Genomic DNA, 20,716 nt, shown 5'->3' with positions numbered 1-20,716 from the left:
GAAAAGCTTCCATAAAAGGCAAAGGACACGGTTAAAAGGACAAAACAGCAGCCAAGAGAATGGAAAAATGTCTTCACCAACCTTAAATCAAGAAATTAGACAGCAACAAAAACCAAACAACCCAATTAAAATGGGGTACAGAGCAAAATAGAGAACTATTGACAATGGAATCTTTAATGGCTGGGAAGCACTTAAGGAAATGTTCAACATCCTTAGTCATCAGGGAAATGTAAATTAAACCAACCCTGAGAATCCATCTTACTTACTCCTGTCAGAACGTCTAAGATCAAGAACCCAAGTGACAGCTCATGTTAGCAAGGATGTGGAAGTATTCTTCATAGCATGGAGCTTTTATGAAGTGTGTCCATTTTATCTAAGTTTAACATGTTGGTGAGGTAGTGCTGTGGTCAAGGCACTTGTCCTAAAGCCTGACTTAAATCTTTAGAACCCATCTGATAGGAGAGAACTAATTTCCACAAAGAGTGCTCTGACTCTACATGTGAACTGTGGCATGCACCTGCTCCCTCCCACATAACATGTAAAAGTTAACATAAAACATGCAAAATTAAGATGAGTTATATTTTTAATTTAGTCAGTATCATCTTTTAAAAATCTAAACTATTATTGTCTCTTTTTCTTCTGTCCTCTACTCAGTTTTGCTCTATTAGCCGTTCCATACTTCCATCCATTTTCCTACAAATGTCAAAATTTTGATATTCTTTATGCTGAATGAAACTCTAACACACATATATCTATATAATACTCTTTCATCTATCTATCTATCTATCTATCTATCTATCTATCTATCTATCTATCTATCATCATATATCTAACTATTTATATCCAGTAATCAATCTGTCTATCTATCTATCTATCTATCATCATATATCTAACTATTTATATCCAGTAATCAATCTGTCTGTCTATCTATCTATCTATCTATCTATCTATCTATCTATCTATCTATCATCATATATCTATCTATATCCAGTAATCTATCTATCTATCTATCTATCTATCTATCTATCTATCTATCTATCTATCTATCTATCAGCTATCAACTGTCTACCATCCAATCTATCATCTATCATCTATTTCTATGACATTCCCTCTCCCTATTCATCTGTTGATAGACACCGAGGCTGTTTCATAACTGGACTATTGTGATTGGAACCACAGTCAGCCTGGATGTGCAGCTATGTTTGTAGCATTCTGACTTGGACTTCGTGGGGTGTATTCCCAGGAGTGGGGTAGCCATATTTACCTTTTGAGTATCTTCCATGCTGACTCCAAGAGTGACTGAACTAATTTCCATCCTCATCAGAAGTATATGGAAAGCCCTCTCCTCTGCATCCTCACCACTATTCAATCCCACTGTCAATTCCTGGAGTTATTTCTTATATGAGCACTTTCCAGAAAGCTCTTGGTTATATAACATGAACTGTCCAATAGCAGAGAAAATCTTAGCAAGTAGAAAAGTGATTTTGCATCAAAAATAATCCTCTGCCCAACAATGGATCCATTTAACATAGTGAAGAATTAGCCTGTAGAGTTGGAGAAACATCTTGGACATTTCTGCATCTAATAAATGACCAATATCTAAAAGAATAAACTCCCCAAAACAATACAAATAGTTGAATACAGAATCTCATTTTTCCCAGTAATCTGCAGGCACACAAGAGAAATGGGAATGAGTACCACTACCAACAGCACAAAACATTGAAACGACACCCCAAACCTAATAAGTCAGTAGGTACCTTAACTATCTATATTTATTGAGTTTGTTTTACATATTAAAATATATTGAGACATTGTATTAGTTGACTAATATTACTGGTTTTGACTTTGAATGAAGTATGAAAACTATTTCCATTGAAGTTCATTTACCCTTTCCACTTTCTAAAGATTTATTTTAAATTGTGTTTGTCTTTGGGTGTGTGTATGTGAGTGAAGGTGCCCACAGTGGCTAGAGGCTTCAGTTCCCTTGGAGGTGTGACCCTCTGACAAGACACTGGGAACTCAGCTTACCTTCTTTAGAAGACCAACATGCACTCTTAACACTGAGACATCTTTCCAGTCCCATGAGCATTTCTGTCTTTTAAATATAATTGCTTTGCACATCAGATGGTATATAAAAATATACGACTCCTCTGAGGAAGTAGAGCCTGGTTCTCACCCTGTTTACTCTGGTTTTTGAGTAGAACACTGGGGCAGCTCGAAACTTAGAGACCAGAATGAAGAGGGTACCAACATTTCTCTGGTGGGATGCTCGCTCTGGTGGATACTGGCTATCCTTTTGTAAACAGCTGGATGGAGATGTCTACCTGGCTGTTGGTGAGGAACTACTTGAGTACCTAGGGAGTGAAGCTTCTAATTTCAACCAAGCCTTTTGATTCAGCTCTTGGCATTGTTTGCTTTCTTCAGAAAGGACCTCAGCTTGTTTCACAGGCTGGCCATGAATTCCACAACTCAAATGATCTCCCTGCCTTAACCTCTCAAGTACCTGATAATGCAGGCATGCACCACCAAATTCAGTCCTTTGATTCAGACTTGACAGGCTGACTGTCACTTCATGCGAAAATCCAAACCACAATTAATCCAAGCCATTCCTTGATCTCTGGCCTCAGAAATGGCATGAGGTAATAAATATTAGTTGTTTTAAGTTAGAAATTTCACAGTAATTTCTTATGCATGACTACACAATTAAGCCAAATATAGGAAGGCATTGAATACATGAGAAAATCAGTAGTATATGCTCAAACTTCATTGAATAAAATCCCATAGGTTACATTTGTTTTTGTAATTACAACATAGTTCTAAAAATAAAATTGGTAAAACTAGGCCAAGACTAGATCACTGAAATGCCTAAGCTGTGAAGGATTTTTGTTTTGAGTTTTGAAGTGGGATAGAGGAGAAGAGAGGGCGCATAAGTCTCCAGGTTTCTTCATCCTGCTTTCCCACTACTTACTTCCCCAGGGCTTCAGGGTCGACCTATTCTGAGCTTACTTTTCAACCAGTGACAGACCTTGATCATACATGAAAAATCTCCAGAACTCTGTGTTACAGAGTTACAAAATAACAGGTTACAAAATAATTAGCCAATGACCTGCATCTGGAATGATTTATTACTAAAGTTCATCTGGCATGTCTTTAAGTTTATTATTTATGATCTCATTTAGTATGTAAAAGAAAAAGGTAAGAGGTTCTGATTTGTAAGATAAACATCGATTAAATCATTACTCCTTTACTAAACCATTTGTTTTCCATAGCGTCTGTGCTCAGCTTTTATATTCTTATAGCCTGTCTCTCCCTCTCCCTCTCCCTCCCTCCCCCTCCTCTGTGTTTACATTTGTGTGCACATGTTATAGTGTGTGTGTCAAGGTCAGAGGATAACTTCAGGTCTTGGTTCTCATCTTTCACCTTGCTTGATGCAGGGCCTTTATTTTGTTGACAACTGTCTATAGCATTCTAGCTGGCCTGTGAGAGTTCAGGGGTTCTCTTGTTTAATTCTTCTCTTGTCCTAGAAGCATTGGCATTACAGACACACATTATGGCACCCATAGTCTCTGCAGATCTGGACTCAGGTCCTCATTCTTGTGTCACAAGCCCTTTATGCTTTCCCTACCAAGCCTCTTCCCTAGCCATGAAGTACCCTATTATTAGTCAGTAACAGATTTAAACTGTTTTCTGGGTATGTGAGTCACTTCTGGTATTCTGATAAAATATTGAGAATAACAACTTCTGCATGAAAAATCTGAAAAAGTTCTTCCCTAAAGGAGGGAGGACATCATGAAACTCAGGAAGTTAATGAAATATTTACCAGGCTCAGGATTCTCACCAAACTCACAAGACTTTGGAACATCACACATTTTCAAGATTCACAAGGCTCCTCCTCAAATTGGTATAAGTTGTGAGTAATTGTTGGTTAATAGGAAGCTCCTGCAGTCTATGCAGGGAGCCCCAGGGATGGCAGATATATACATACAGCCGCCTTGAGATACCCATGCTCCTGTAAGAAACCTCACCAAATCATCATTTCACCAAGCTGGGCTTATGTTTCTTTGTTCGGCTGGTAGTGCCCTATTCTGAGAGACTAGTGTCTGTTCATATCTCCCAGGAAAAGTGACACAATATCAACTTAAGGGAAGATGATGTTTGACCCATGAAGTCAGACATTTCAGTCCAGCATCACTTAGCCTTGTCAGCTTGTCACTTTGGGTGTCTTGCAGTACATTGTGAAAGAGAATGGTGTGTAGGGGGCATTTTTACTTCATGAAAGTCAAGAAGTGAAAGAGAAAGGAAGAGTACCCTCCAAAGAACCTAATTTCCTTTTATTAATATCTTCCTAAAAGCTCATCACTTCCCATACCAGACTGAGGACCAAGCTTTCAATACAAGGGCTGTGGGGAAATAGTCAAGATCCAAACTCTTAACCCTGAGCGTTTATGTAATCATACATAAATGATACATCAGATATTGGCAGCTCCAGACTTTGAAAAAGAATGACTGTACTTAGTAGAAGTTGGGTTTTGTACTGCTTGTTATTGGTAAAATAAAAACAGATTACAGGGATTTCTGAGTCCTGTGTGGTCATGTGGAAGGGAAGGCATGACATAGTTCCTGCTCCTGGAGCAGAGCTAGCAGGGCATGGGTCTCCACAAGTGCTGATGGTTGCTGTGGGTGTCAGGCTTGTTTGTATAATATGGCACACAATTTACTTTATGTTCCTCCTTTAGGAAATAATCTCCCTGCCAGCCAAGGTTAATGACTCCATAATAATTAGAAACAGTATGAATCCAGGAAGTGAAAATGTGTCTTGTGTTCCTCAGCAAAAACAGCAAATGCTGTGACCTTCAGGACATCCCTCAAGGCTGTGGGAAAGAACTCTGAAAACACAAGTTCAAGAATGTATAATTTTTCAACTTTGAAAATTTTGATGCAATTTGAGTTTTGTGAGGGGCTTCACAGACCTAAAAGAACAGAGGCAGCTACAATATGTAAGGAAGATATTGAGAAAGGGGTTAAGGAGTTTTGGAAAGGGGTGATCACAGGGCAAGATCCCACCCAGCTAAGTGTATTGTTTGTGCTTACAAAAGCGGGTGAATTCCTGATTTCAAGATCAGTCTGGGACAGAGGTAGTTTAGGCCTAGACTTGGTGGGGATCCCACCCAGTTAGCTTATTGTCTGTGCTTACAAAGGCAAGCAGATCTCTGGATTCATTTGCTGTGTTTTAAAAAAAAAGCAAAGAAGTTGTCTTCTTTTAATAATCAAGGGAATAAGGTCATAAAATCTGATTTGTGGCATACTCAAAAGAGAATCTGAAGTAAATGACGTGATTGATATGGGAATAAAAGACTGGGCTTTGACCAAACTAGATAAGATGGATGAAGCAAAGAAGTGCAGGCGACAGGAACTGGATATAGATCTCTCCTGAGAGACACAGCCAGAATACAGCTAATACAGAGGCGAATGCCAGCAGCAAACCATTGAACTGAGAACGGGACCCCCGTTGAAGGAATCAGAGAAAGGACTGGAAGAGCTTGAAGGGGCTGGAGACCCCTTATGAACAACAATGCCAAGCAACCAGAGCTTCCAGGGACTAAGTCACTACCCAAAGACTATACATGGACTGACCCTGGGCTCCAACTTCATAGGTAGCAATGAATAGCCTAGTAAGAGCACCAGTGGAAGGGGAAGCCCTTGGTCCTGCCAAGACTGAACCCCCAGTGAACGTGGTTGTTGGGGGGAGGGTGGTAATGGGGGAAGGATGGGGAGGGGAGGCACATATAGAAGGGGAGAGGGAGGGGCTAGGGGGATGTTGGCCCGGAAACCGGGAAGGGGAATAACAATCGAAATGTAAATAAGAAATACTCAAGTTAATAAAGAAAAAAAAAAGACTGGGCTTTGGTCTGTAAGAGAGAGCTACCCATAGAGAACTGCTTAGAGAGTGAATATCACTCTTTTAGAATTTTTTTCTAGCAGGGTTTCTAACTTCTGTTGGAAAATTCAATTTTTTTTTCTAACAGGATTTCTGACTTTGGTCAGAAAATCTAAGAAATTTTTTTCTAGCATGAGAGAGCTGTCTCGAGCAAAGAGCTGTCATGAGCAGAGAGCTGTCTGGAGCAGACTACAGAGCCAAGAGCTATCTATAGAGAGCTGTCTATGGAGCCATCTCAAGCAGACTACAGATCATTCTCCCAGCTGGCACTGCTGTGGAAATCCTTCCTCCCTCTTCTGATGTCAGCTCTTTACTAGTAGTTTTGAAACAGACAGAGAGCAGAAACAATGGCAGGGGCACAAGAGAAAAAGCTTGAAGAAAAGCTGATTTGCCTGTTCTGTTGGGCAATCATAAAGCTTCAGGCACAAGTGAGGAAGCCAAATGTCCATGGAGACAACTTATATTTTTGAGAAGGTGTCTTGTCCAGGACAAGAAATAAACTGTGCTTAGCATCCAAATGTTTTGTGAACTCAAGTTTTCAGCATTTGTCCCTTTTTTCTAAACCTAAATGAAAACTCCATAAATCCAACTCAAAACTTTGTTTATAGAAGCAAATTCTTTAACCTTTAATCTTATGGTATGCTATCTTGTCTGAACAATAGTAAGGTGTGTGTGTGTGTGTGTGTGTGTGTGTGTGTGTGTGTTGGATGTGGTGTGTATGTGTGTGTGTGTGTGTGTCTGTGTGTGTCTGTGCATGTATTGGATGTGGTATGTATGTGTGTTGTGTGTGATATGTTTTTGTGTGTGGTGTATGTGTTATTTGTGTTTGTGGTGTGGTGTGTGTGCTGTGTATGTGGTATATGTGTGTGTGTGTGTGTGTGTGTGTGTTGGATGTGGTATGTATGTGTGTTGTGTGTGGTGTATGGTGTGTGTGATATATGTTTTTGTGTGTGATGTATGTGCTATTTGTGTTTGTGGTGTGGTGTTGTGCTGTGTATGTGATATATGTATGTGTGTGTGTGTGTGTGTGTGTGTGTGTGTGTGTGTGTGTGTGTGATCTATGCGTCTTTGCAAGCTTTAGAGAAATAACTTAAGAGCCAGTAAGATCCTCTACATTTCCAATCTAAAAACACCAAGACTCCTGGAAAAGCCTATACCCATTCACCGGAATGTCTCATCCTCTCCTTTAGTATCCCTTACTCTCTCCATTCCTGTTCTTAAGGTCTATGCTGCAAATACCTTTCAGTAACACCCCTGATTCTGATTTATGCTGTTTCATCCGACAATTGTTCTTAGTGGTGAAGGTAGAAATAGTTTTGCCTGAATCAAGGTCTTTAATGAGTAACTAAACTCTTGGGGTTCCTGCAGACAGTGGAGAAGTTACGCCTCTGTCCTTGTTCACAGTGGTACCTTAACTGCCCTTCCCTAAAATAGTGGTTCTTAAACTTTAGTGTTTAGCAGAATTACTTAAAAGTATTTTCATAACATGCTTCTAGACCCACTCTTAGGGTTTCGGCTGTGATGTTTCTGTGTTGAGAACTTCCAGAAAGGTCTCAGGTATTGCTGATGCTACTGTTCTCCAGATAACAATAAGGACCATTGGTGTTTCTATGGTTTGAACTCAGTTGGAGAACAAGGAGATATGGCAAGGACAAGAGCTAAGGAAACAAAGACTGACAAACTGCTTTGCATGAGCTATGGTATACATACCATATGTCCTCACAATGGCTCCTGTATTGACTGCTTGGTCCACACTGGTGGATCTAATCTCTGAGAGGTGATTATATTATATGTGCTAGTCAATGATTTAATCCATTGATGGGTTCAAAATCTGAATGGATTGTAAGGTGGCAGAACATCAGTGAGGTGTATTCTGGGGATATAAATTTCTGGAGAAACCTTTGCTGGCCTACTGGGGCCTAAGACTTCTGAAATTATGTTTCAAATTAAGTCTTCTTTCTTCCTTTAGATTGTATTTCTTAGGTGTTCTTGCTACAGAGATAAAAAGTCTGACTAACAGGGTTTGAGGCAAAACAGGAATATGTTTCTGTTGTTGAGAAAGGGGAAGTAAGGAGGAGGAAATGGTGGAAGAGAAGCTTAATAAGCAAGAGAGAGGGCCTGTGGCTCTATCTGATCTTGAGGGATCAGATAAAGAACAAGACAATTACCAAAATATATGTGGGCAAAAGTCTAAGGAACTTTGAAAACATTTTGCTTTTGTATTTGCCAATACTTATATAAATTTACTCATTTAAAATGTATTTTACATGAGGAAGCTGTGACTTTGAAAGCTGAAAAACTCATTCATATTCATTTTTGCTACAGGTTGAAGCTGCTGCAAACAGAAACAGTACATTCGGGATGAAGAAATGACAGGAGGCTACAACCTGAGTTGACCAATAATATTTGTTCCGTGTGCCTTACCCCTCCTCTCACTGGCATCAGTGACCTTAGAGAAAGTTTGGGTTGGCACAGGATGAGAAACTGGAAATTTGAGTAAGTCCTGCCTAGTTCCCAGGCAGTTAGAGAGGCCTTGGAAAGCTTCTGGGGTTGTTATTTTTTTTAATTCTGGTATTTTTGCATTTATTCTTCAGTCTTTATTTCTAATAAGCAGAGTACACGCATCCCATCACAACTTATAGAAGATTTCTGTTTTCTAATAAGCCCACTGGGCACTATTAAGAGGCAGCAGTTACTTAAATGTTAATTTGGTTTTGGACCCCAGATGAAGGTTAATGTTGTCAGTACTCTGGGAAGGGAGGAGGAATCCATGTGTTCCCACACTCAGTTCACTAAAATATCTGAGTAAAACCAGGACAGGGCATTTAAAGTTCTACCAGAGTCACAGGGAGCAAATTAGACACTGAACATCCGACCATCAATTTCCTGTCAAGATCTCGGTCCCAGATTTAGGACTTTATACAATTTATATTTTTATCCCATTTGTTCATAAGAGGCTAAAATTGGGAGAAGCAAAAGGAAGGGAAATGGAGGGGACAAGAGGAGGAGGAAGAGCACTTACCCTTAGGTTTAAGATCAATAAGCTCGCTTCAATCCCCACACTCCTTGGCTGGTTCAGAGGTCTCCATTGCTATATTGTTCTATTAACTTCTTGACATGACTAGTTTAGAACAGGTTTGAATCTCAGAGAGATAAGTAATCAGTTATAATTTTCATCTGGAGCTGATGGTGCTCTTCAAGCTGGTGATAGAAGTGTGAAGTGTGTTCTTTTAAAGCACCCTTTTCACTATGACCTGGGCTGTGAAAAGGAAGAAATTAAGCAGGAAAACCTTCAATGTTGGAGATGGAGAATCCAACTCCTCTTGCTTTCAGGATCCATTCATCCAGTCTTGTGATTCCTCAGCAATTAGTTTGTACTACTGCAGTTACAGAGGAAGGTCAGGGTAGAACTCTGGTTCAGAACATCAAAACCCTTCAAAAATGGAGTCCTGACAAGTCTTACAGAATGAGGAGTGCCCCATGTAGCTACTGGAGCAAAGCCCTCTTCTGCTCCTGGCATGCCCATGGTTCTTCTTGGTTCTTCCCACTTCCAGGGTGCCCAGTCCATGTATTTATGACTGTTCAGTGCTAGGCATTGCACCAAGACTAACAAAGTGCCCATTGGGCTCTTCTCAGAAATTATATAGTTTTTATTCTATTGACAAGAAATGAGAGTGAACAAGGGTAATGACAATGGAAGCTGCAAAGAGAAGCCTGTTTTATTTATTCATACTCTCTGGTATGTTCTTATAGCACCTTTATGCAGACATTACTAGATACACTAAGGAGATTCATGAAAGACATTCTTCACTAAAAGTCGATAATGGCATTTGTACCAATTCTCAAAACTTGTACAAAGACCAGTTTGCTGGAAGAATGTTGTCAGCTTGCATGATTGGTGGAAGAATCCAACAATAGAGCCTGGGAAAGGATAGGAATAGCTTTATCCAGCTTTTCAAATCCCTGAGTGAGAGAACTAGATGGGAGAAGGTAGAGTATGTTGTTTCTATTTTGGTTTTAACATTCCTTGTTGCTAGGACACAGGACAGAAGCACTGAAGTGATTGAACTCAGTTTCACGGAGCTGAGCTTCTCCCTGCAATCTAGACATGCTCTATCACCTCAACATTTCCAGTCAACTTAGGGGTGTATGAGTGGGGTTGACCTAAGTCTCCACTCTATCCACTCATCATCTTGAAATATGAATGATTTGTCATCAAACTAAAGGAACACAAAACATCTTTTAGGTCAGAACTGTGGCTCTTAAACTGGGGTCTCTAGAACCCCAGTATGGACTTTGTCAATAAGAATTTCTTAGATATGCAAATATAAGTTCCCACTCAAGATGTAGACAATCAGAACCTCAGGGTGAGACCCAGGAGTCATGTTTTAGTAAATACTCCAGACAATTCTGCCACATGCAAAAACATAACGTGCACTTGAATCACTCTGGAATGTTACAAAATGTATATGTATTTTTGGTTAATAAACCAAAGAAAAATATATCACTGTTTAAAACCAGAAAACACAGCACAAATAAAATGTTAATATTGCTGATGGGAGGTGATATTCCTATACCTATATATATATTCCTATATAATTTTAGAAGGCTCTGTGTGTTGGGAGTTGGGGGTGTTGCTCTTCAAATATTGGGCTCAACATTAGGACTGGAATTTGACTTTGTGTATCGACACCTTAAAGTCAAGTTTATGAATACCCAAGGATTTTTTTAATGTGAACATGTCACATTTATGTATGTAGCTGGAGTATGTAGCTGGAGCAGAATCTCTCAGTCCAGATAAGATTTGTTTGTTATGTTTATGGCAGAAATTCAGTGTTCATGTCTTTTAAAGATGTAACTTGGAACTTACTCTCACATAGCTCAGGCTGCTGGTTATACTTGTTTTTCTCCCTTTGTCCAGATTGGTCATAAGTAGTGTGTCTAATCTGTGGGTATTAACTAAACTATCGTAAAAACTTTTAAGACTCAGACCCAATTTCCAGCTGTTTGCTGTTGGCAAGGACCCACCTGGGATTGCATTTGACTGGATGACATAACAGGAGTAGGAGGAGCTTCGAGGCTGGGGCTTTCAGACTAGATTTACCAGTGTTTCCATTTCCATATTCACACTTTCATCATCAAATAACTGTGTTTTTATAGGTTTTTCCCTTTCAGAGATTTTTGCTTTCAAAATATTCTTTTATCTAACGAGTAACAAACCAGACTCAGGGATTCACCTCTGCAATTTTAGCAAGAAGATCATAGCAAGCAAGTGCCAAAGTCAGCCTTGGTTACACAGCTGAATTCATAGTTGGCAACTTGACAGATTCAGCAAGAGGAAACCTTAGTTCAAGACTATCAGGGTCCATCTGTAGTCCTAGGCTGTAAGGGACAGTTATCTAAACAGGGCCAGAGAGATAATGAGTAGCTTCCTCCATGATGTAGGATCCTGACTTGAGGTCTGGCCTTGGCTTTCTTAGATGATGGAATTCAACATGTAAACTGAGACAAACTCTTTCTTTTCCATGATATTAGATATTTTATTTTTTCATTGATGAGAAGAACACTTTAAATGTCTCTTCGCAAGTTTTAGTTGGTAAATGTATTCTCCTTATTGTCTTACATGATTGAATTTTGTTTGATTTGGCCAACATCTCCTTTCTTTTTCCCTCACCTCAGGATTGACTGCCTGTGCTCCTGCTTTATGTACATGAATTCGCCAGTCAGTTATGTGTTTAGTGAAATTGTGCAGTTTTTGTCTTTCTACATCTGGCACATTTCATTTAGCATAACTTCTTTTTTTTTTTTCTGTAATAAACATGAGGTTTATTGATAGGAACCAGTGCACTGGGGTCGAGACTCGTATCCCACACAGGGGCAGTGGAGTTCGACCCCAAAAGGCTGGGAGAAAGGGTATTTAAAGGGAGAAACCACAACCCGAGGGGGCAGGGATGGTGTCATTGGAAAGTGTCGAGAACACTAATGAAAAATCACAAGGAGGAGCTTCCTGTTTCTCAAGATTATTCTCTAAGATTTTAATCTAACTTTATGGTCAGCTACTACAGGTAGAGGGCAGGGTCTGGAATTTGAGGTATTTGGGGATTTTTTAAACTTCTGACTTCTTAGCTGCATTTTTATTCTTTCATTCCCTACTTCTTCTAGTGGATAGTTCTAATCATAGAACTAAATTTTAGTATCTTTACAATATTGACTTTTTTGTCCTCCTAAAGCATGATACTGTTGGCATAACATCAAAATCTGAACTGTACTCACTCTTTCTCTAATGAAGGCAACTAGTTTCTTTAACACACATGGACCTATAATCAGAAGCAGAAGCAAAACTAAGAAGGGTCCCATAAGGGAAGATATCAGAGTAGTCATCCAAGGAGATCTACTAAACCAGCTCTCGAACCATCCCTGATGTGCTTCTCTGTCTCTCTGTCTTTTTTCTAACCTTTCTCTAAGTTTATTCATGGAGTCTTTAATTACTCCTGAATGGTTTACATAGAAGCAACATTCTTCTTTCAGTGTAGCACATTGACTCCTTCTTTAAGGAATATCAGGTCTAATCTTCTCCTATTCTGAAGGACTACCTCTGAGAGGGAGGTTAGGTATTCTTGGAGGTCAGCTAAAAAGTCTTTTTCACTCTTTTTATATCTGAGTCAATGGCAGTTCTGAATTCTCTATAAGCCTTGCATTGCAGAGCAACAGCAGATGTCCTTGTGCTGCCCTTGTAGCACCTAGATAGCCTTAACTAATTCTCAACTCTTAAGATAGCCCTAAGTAATTATCAACTCCCTTTTTTTTGTCTTACTAAGCCTTTAGCATCAGGATTCCAATCTGGACACTATCTAAACCTACACACCAAGGTCATGACTATCTTAGAACTTCTAAACTTATGATCCCTGAGGCACAGTCCCAAGAAGTGTTAGGAGTACTAACATATGCAATGTTACATCATTTGCAATAGAAATCAAGCCTATCCCCACACCTATCCCGAGGGAACCCAAGGCAACATGAAATTCTTGTTTCTAAAACACACTCCTCAAGTGAGCATTATAGCAACCTTCCAGTCACGTCTCTGATGTATCGACTTATCTGATGTGCAAGTCTAGGGATCTTTTTTGAAGATCTGAGTGTCCCTCTAGGTCCCAGCTCTCAGCCCCAACAGTTAGTACGTGGCTGGTGAGGGCTGAGACTTGATGGCTGTCAGGGTGGTCAGCAGCACCAGGTACGGTCCTTTCCATCGAGGCTCGAGTGTCTGGGCTCCGTGTCGTTGTATGTATATGAAGTCTCCGACCTGGAACTGATGAGATGTCTCGGAGGTCCCCGGGGCATAGGCTGCTGCCAGCTGTGAGCAGATTTCTTTCTGTATCATCTGTAGGTCTTTTAACCTGGCATACAAATCATTATTACTATGACATGTTGCTTCAGTACCATCATCTAATATAGTCAGAGGAGCTGAGGCCGCATATAAGATCTCAAAAGGGGGTAATGCTGAATCTGGAAGGGGTATTTCTTGCTTTGAAGAGAGCAAGAGGGAAGGAGTACCACCCAGTCTGCACCAGTCTCCATGGTCAATTTGGTCAGGGTCTCTTTTAGAGTTTTATTTATTTACTCTACCTGTCCTGAACTTTGAGGTCTGTAAATACAACGTAATTTCCAATCGACCTCTAAATCCTTGGCCACACCCTGGCTTACCTTGGCAACGAAAGTAGGGCCATTGTCTGACCAGATTACCTTGGGCACTCCAGATCTGGGGAAGATTTCTTCCAGTATCTTCTTGATGACTACCGAGGCCATCTCTTGCTTGGTGAGGAAAGCTTCTATCTATTCCTGGAAAGGTATCTATAAGCACTAGGAGATACTTGTGATCATATTTTTCTGGTTTTATCTCAGTGAAGTTTACTTCGACTTTTCACTAAACTCTCTAGGTCTCTTTGCCCAGTTTGCTTGCTAAGCATTCACTTACTGACATACCTTATATTTTTTACTGCCTCTCTGGCTAGAATCTTAAAGTCTATTACATACACCTTAACTACTTGGACAAGCTTCTTATCTAAGTGAGTCCATTTCTGTATTAGGCAAAGTGAGTCTTTTGTTTGTTCTCTGAGGAATATAGTTTTCCCTCAAGTGTGCCATTGTCTTTTTTTGGTTTAAGCAATTTGGGCCTTTTCTTCTGTTGTACATTCTAAGTGAGGCCATCCCTTAGTTCAATCCCAGTTCCCAGTGGCTGTCTCTTGCAGGCCTGTAACAAGGATAGGCTCCTGCATAGCCATTTCCCGAGCCACTTTATCTGCTTTGTTACTGCCCCATGCCACTGAATCTCTTCCTTCCTGATGTCCTGGGCAATGAATAATACTCACAGTTGCTGGCTTCATCAGGTCATCAAAGAGATGGCAAAGACAACTGCGGCACTGATGTGCTGGGGGGTTGGGGTTCAGCCATTCCAGATGACATTGTGTTGTCCACCACGGCAGCACCCACTTATCTCTGACCTTCATGAAGAGAACTGTTCCCGTCTGTAGACAAGGTAGCCTCGGCTTTCAGCAGGGGTCAATCAGCCAGTCACAGAGGTCTTTCCTCCACCCATGGGCTTCTGCCAGTACTTGACACTTGTGCTATGGTGGCTCCAGGTTAGGATTGGGCAGCAAGGTGACCAGATTGCCCCCAACCAGTGGAGAATCTAGTCCATGGCAGCTGACCAGTGGTCCCATCTTTTGGGATGTTCTATTCAGAGGCAAAACATCAGCCACTCTATCACAGTTTAAGTCCTGGATTGGGTGATAATTGTTAGTGCCCAGCTGGCAGGAACGGTGTATTCCAGGCAGAATGGCACTAAGCCATACATCTCCCAGCATCAGGTACTGGTGCACTGAGACAGGTCTTAAGCTCCACATACACAGTCTGCAGATATGCATACACATGGCCTCACCCAGTCATTTCAGCCCACACAAGCCATTCTGGAGAGCAAATTTCTCATTAGCATAACTTCTTAAATGTGCTACCACTAATGGTGGGGCATTTCTCTTTTTTAAAAGGTTGAGTAACCTCAGATTCCACCTTACATTCATCAGAAAGGCTATGACCAAAAACTCAAGTGACAGCCCATGCTGGTGAGGATGTGGAGCACAGGGAGCACTCCTCCACTGAGGGTGGGAGTGCAATCTTGTACAACCACTCTGGAAATCAATCAAGTGTTTTCTCAGAAAACTGGAAATAGTTCTACCTCAAGATCAAGTTATACTACTCCTGAGCATATACCCAAAAGATGTTCCACCATATCACAAAAGCACTTGCTCAACTCTATTTATAGCACCTTTATTTGCTAGGATGCCAGCATACCTCTTATCAGAGAGGCTTCACCCAGCAACTGATGGAAGCAGATACAGAGACCCACAGTCAAACATTAAATGGAGCTTAGGGAATCTTGTTGAAGAGGTGGAGGAAGGATTGAAAGAACCAGAGAGGTCAAGGATGCCACAAGAAAGCCTAGAGAATCAAGTAACCTGGACACTTAAGAGCTCACAGAGACTGGATCATGCAGTGCATATATGGGATCGAACTAGTTCCCCTACATATCTGAAAAAGATGTGCAACTGGTTCTCTTGTGCGACCTCTAATAGCAGGAACAGGGGCTGTCTCTGACTCTGTTCCTTGCCTTGGATCTCTTTCCCTAACTGGACAGCTTTGACTAGCCTCAGTAGAAGGTGTGCCCAGTCCTACTACAACTTGATATGCCAAGGTGAGTTAATATTCATGGGAATTCTCCCCTTCTCTGAAGAAAAAAGGGGTGGGACATAGTAGGTGGTGAGATGGGAGGGAGGGACTGAGAGGAGAGGAGGAAGGGGAAGCTCTGATTGAAATGTAAAGTAAATAAATTAATTAATTAATGAAAAAAATTTGAACAATATCTATCCACAAATCTATCCCTACAGAAGGTGCTAGAAGGAAAACTCCAACCTAAGGATGTTGACTCTACTTATGAAAACATAGGAAATAAATAATTTCACACAGGAAAGTCAAAAAAAGAGGAAAAGACATAAACTAAGAGAAGGGATTTGAAAATAGAATCCATCTTTCTGTTGCATTCAAGGAACACATCTCAGCATCAAGGATAGGCAATAACTCAGGGAAAAGGTTTGGGGGAAATATTATAAGAAAATGAACCTAGAAAGTAACCTGGTGAAGCCATTTTAATATGTAACAAAGTAGACTTCAAACCAAACTAGTCAAAAAAAAAAGGGAAAGACATTACATATTTATCCAACAAAAAATTGTCAAGATGACATTTCAATTCTTAACACCCCAAACACAAGGCCACCCAAGTTTGTAAAGGAAATATTACTTCATCTTAAATCATACATTGACCCTCATATTCTGACCCTGGGGGGCTTCAATATCCCACTTTAATCAAGACATGTGTCATCCAAACAAAATCTAAACAGAAAAATACTGGAGCTAACAAATGCTACAAACCAAATGGACCTAATAGATATTTCCAAAGTATTTCACTCAAAACATACATATATACACTCCATGATCCAGTCTCTGTGAGCTCTTAAGTGTCCAGGTTACTTGATTCTCTAGTACCTCATGGAACTTTCTCCAAAATTGACCACATACTTAAAATGACTCTGCATCCTATCAGACTACCACAGATTAAAGTTGGATAGCAAAAACAGAAACAACAAGAAGTTTACAAACTCATGGAAACTGAACAACTTTCTACTGAGTGAAAAATGTGTCAAGAAATAAAGAAATTTAACAATTTTGGGAATTCAATGAAAATGAATACATAGCATATACAAACTTATGGGATGCAACTCTAAGAGGCAAGATCATAGCACATGTGCCTACATAAAAACTGGATTGTGTGATTTGGTCTTCTTCTGCAACTTCTAGCACTGGTAGCAGGGACTGTTTTCTGACACTAGTGCCCATTTTTGGGACTTTTTCCTCCTACAGCATCGTCTCATCCAGCCTTGAGTGGAGAAGAGGTGCCTGGTCTTACTGCAACTTGATATGGCGTGGATGGTTGATATCCATGGGAAGCCTGCCCTTTTTGGAAGAGAAACAGAGGGTTGGAAGTGGGGGCAGGGAGGGACTTAAAGGAGAGGAGGGAGAGGGAACTATAATTGGAATATAAAAAATTAATTAATTAAAAAACTGGAGAGATCTGATACTAACAATTTAACAGCATACCTGAAAGCTCTAGAACAAAAAAGAAGTAATCACACTCAAGAGGAGTAGATTGCAAACAATAATCAATTCTGGATTGAAATAAATAAAATAGAAACAAAAAACAATATGCAGAATCTTTGAAACAGAAAAATTGTTTGAGAAAATCCATGAGGTATAAAAATCCTCATTCAAACTAAGACAGAGAGAATATGCAAATTAACAAATTCAGAAAAAAAAATAGGCTCGGGGTGTGAAATTGAAGTCATTCAAAGTCTCCTAATCAAGCCAAATGAAATAGGGCCAGATGGTTTTAGTACAGAATTCTGCCAGACTTTCAAAGAACAGTTAATGCTAATACTCCTCAAATTATTATACAGAATAGAAACAGAAGCATTGCCCAATTTATTTTACGAGGCCATAGTCATCCTGACACCAAATTACACAACAATGCAAAAGGAAAGAGAATTACAGACCAGTTTTCCTTATAAACATAGATGCAAAAATTCTCTAAAGAGTCCATCAGAAAGATATTCACCATGATCAAGTAGGCTTCATCCCAGACACACAGGGATGGTTAAATGTATGAAAATCAACCTTAAACAAAGTGAAACACACACACACACACACACACACACACACACACACACACACACACACACACACTATCACCTCATTAGATTCAGAAAAGGCTTTTAACAAAACCCAAGGCCTCTTTATGATAAAAGTCCTGGACTTTTAGTGATACAAGGCACATACCAAAACATAAGCAGAATTTACAGCAAGCCTATAGCCAACATCCAGTCAAGTCAAGAAAAACTCAAATCAATTCCATTATAATTAGAAACAAGCCAAGATTGTACAGTCTTTCCATATCTATTCAACATTTTTCTTGAAGTCTTAGCAGGAACAATACGACAAATGAAGGAAATAAAGTGTATAATATTTTGAAATGAAGGAGTCAAAGTACTGTTATTTTAATATGATATGATACTATACAAAATCACCTTAAAAATTCTACCAGGAAACTCTTACAGGTAATAAACACTTTCAGCAAAGTTGGTAGATACAAGATTAACTCGCAAAAATAAATGAATATAAACTTCCTATATGTAAATGAAAAACAGACTGGGAAAGACATCAGGGAATAACCCCTTTCACAATAGCCTCAAATGTTAGAGCATATGAGTAAAAGACTTGCATGATAAAGCCTTCAAGTCTAAAGAAAACATTGAAGAAGCTATAAAAGGTGAAAAGATCTCCCATGCTCATGGATCAGTAGGATTAGCAGTGAAATATGCTTTAAATCTTCAGATTCAACACAATCTCCATCAAAACTCCAACACAATTCTTCACCGACATTAAAAGAACAACTCACAAGTTCGTATGAAAAACAACCAAATAACCAACCAAACAAACAACACGAACAACAGCAAACAAAAACCCAGGCCAGGTAAGAGGATCCTGAATGACAAAAGAACAGCTGGAGGCTTCACCATTCCCAATTTCAAGTTGTGCTACAGAGATAAAGTAGTAAGAATCACATGGTATTTGCATGAAAATGGACACATTGATCAATGGAACTGAATTGAACACACAAACATAAATCTATGCACCTATGGACACCTGATTTGTTTATTTTATAAAAAAAGAGAAATGTATACTGGAAATCTGCTTGTAGAATAGTGCAAATATTTTTCAGCTGTCTTAGGGTTTCCACTGCTGTGACCAGACACCATGAGTAAGGCAAGTCTTATGAAGAACGACATATAGTTGGAGCTGGATATTACCCATTAAAAATAACTAACCTGTAGCCCACACAGGTTATATATAAAGAAATGAACTGGGGTGGGAGTGGCACATGAATCTTCTTGGGAAGGGAAGATAGAATGGATTTTCTTCGAAGACTGGGACCAAATGAGGTTGGGTACAGGAAGGGAAGTGGGGAGGAACTGGGAGGAGTAAAGGAAGGGAAACTATAATCAGGATAGATAGTATGAGGAAAGAATTTATTTTTGATTAAAGGAAAAAAGGAATGGTTGCTCAAACCAATCGTGGAGATTTAATCTCATTTTTCCACTTAGTAGTTAGGCAGTTTCAGGTCTTGCATTGAATTGTGGATCCACTTTGCAGAGTATATGGTGCAAGACAAAGCTTTCACTCACCCTTCAACAAGTGGGAAGGTCTCTTGTTTGCTCAACAGCGTTTACTGAAGAGACCATCTTTTCTCCACTGTGTGACCCTTGATGAGGATCACCACAGTACACCGACTTGTCTCAGGGATCTCCTCTCTGTTCTAATGGCCTTCATGCCTGCCTTTGTGCTGGACCAATACTGTAGCAGTGTAAATGGAGTTGGAAAACACACTCTTCTTTTGCTCATGATTACTTTGCTTTGCTGAGACCTTTCTGTGGTGAAATAATACATGAATTATTTCTTTTTTTAAAATTGGGCAGTGTTTTATTTTCCTTTATAATTTAATAAATACTTCTTGATGACTGCACATGGGGTAAGGCTGAATGGTAGTTCAGAAAGATCACAGTGATGGTGTTTTCCTGACACTGTAGCCTTCCATAGTGAGTGGAGTGACTTGTATGACGTCACTGTCAAACCTGCAAGACTGCATTTACGCACCCATCATTTTCAGGATTGTTGGTAACTTGAGCACACTTTCCCCAAATCACCTTGCCTCCTCGTGTCACGAGGCCCAGCTCGCTCACATTCACTTCAGTGACTGTTCCTTTGGTGATCACACACAGGACTGTAATAATGGGGAGGATGGATTCTTTTTCACACGGAGTATAGGCAGGTAAAAGGTAGCTTTCAGCTTAGGGTGTGTGACATGAGCCTTTTTGAAACATAGACCCATTGGCCTAGTGAACCTTTTATATTTCTTGTAAAACCATCACCAACAAAGCAGACTTTTGTAACCATTCTCTTCCATGCCTTCTTTTTTCTTTTTCCTGTTCGAATAACTTTCAAAACTTCTGTTTCTCCTTGGGCACGAACTTTGGGTAGAGGGACCTCCCATTTTCCCGCCTTTTCTTTCCATTTCTGCTTAATCATGTTGGAAAGTACTTTTGCTCTTGACTGCCCCTTTATGTCCAGCAGGTAGGCAGGGACTGCTCCCTGTGAAGTCTTCTCGTCATCCTTCTGCTTGGTGTTTCTCTTTTCATGCATCTTAATGGTCTTTTTCATTTGTATTTTCTCGGCATGGTGCTGTTTATGGTACAGCTTAGCCTTCAGGCCGATCATATTTTTTGCTTTCTTTGAACGTTCATGGGCCCCCCGACCTTCTTTCTTTCTGTTTTTCTCATGGTAGCCCAAATGATATCCATATCATTTGCGGTGCAATTCAATATACTCATTTTGTGCCATGATGAACCCGTGACCTCCCGGGTTCAAAAACTTCTTAATTCCTGGGTATCACTGGCCCACGAACCTGCTTCACTCAGACATGAATTATTTCTTAACTTCCTTGTTTTAGAGAGATGTAAATAGAAATCCAATTAATATGTGCACACCGATTTTGTATCCCGAATTTTACTAAATTTATCAGTCTGATAATTTGGCTGTATCATAGTTTTTCTATTTGAT

At 39.9% G+C, this 20,716-nt stretch overlaps 2 pseudogenes; one reads left to right on the top strand and one right to left on the bottom strand.

Moving 5' to 3' along the window:
* Nucleotides 1-5,945: 5,945 nt before the first annotated feature.
* LOC120098673 (U7 small nuclear RNA) lies at nucleotides 5,946-6,011 on the top strand (annotated as a pseudogene).
* Nucleotides 6,012-19,725: 13,714 nt separating this feature from the next.
* Nucleotides 19,726-20,497, bottom strand: Nsa2-ps15 (NSA2 ribosome biogenesis factor, pseudogene 15; annotated as a pseudogene).
* Between the last annotated feature and the right edge of the window lie 219 nt (nucleotides 20,498-20,716).

The sequence above is a fragment of the Rattus norvegicus genome, chromosome 19 (assembly GCF_021556685.1).
Source record: "Rattus norvegicus strain SHRSP/BbbUtx chromosome 19, alternate assembly SHRSP_T2T, whole genome shotgun sequence".
NCBI lineage: Eukaryota > Metazoa > Chordata > Mammalia > Rodentia > Muridae > Rattus > Rattus norvegicus.
Note: the sequence above shows the minus strand (reverse complement) of the source record. Positions and strands in the feature narration are given on the sequence as shown.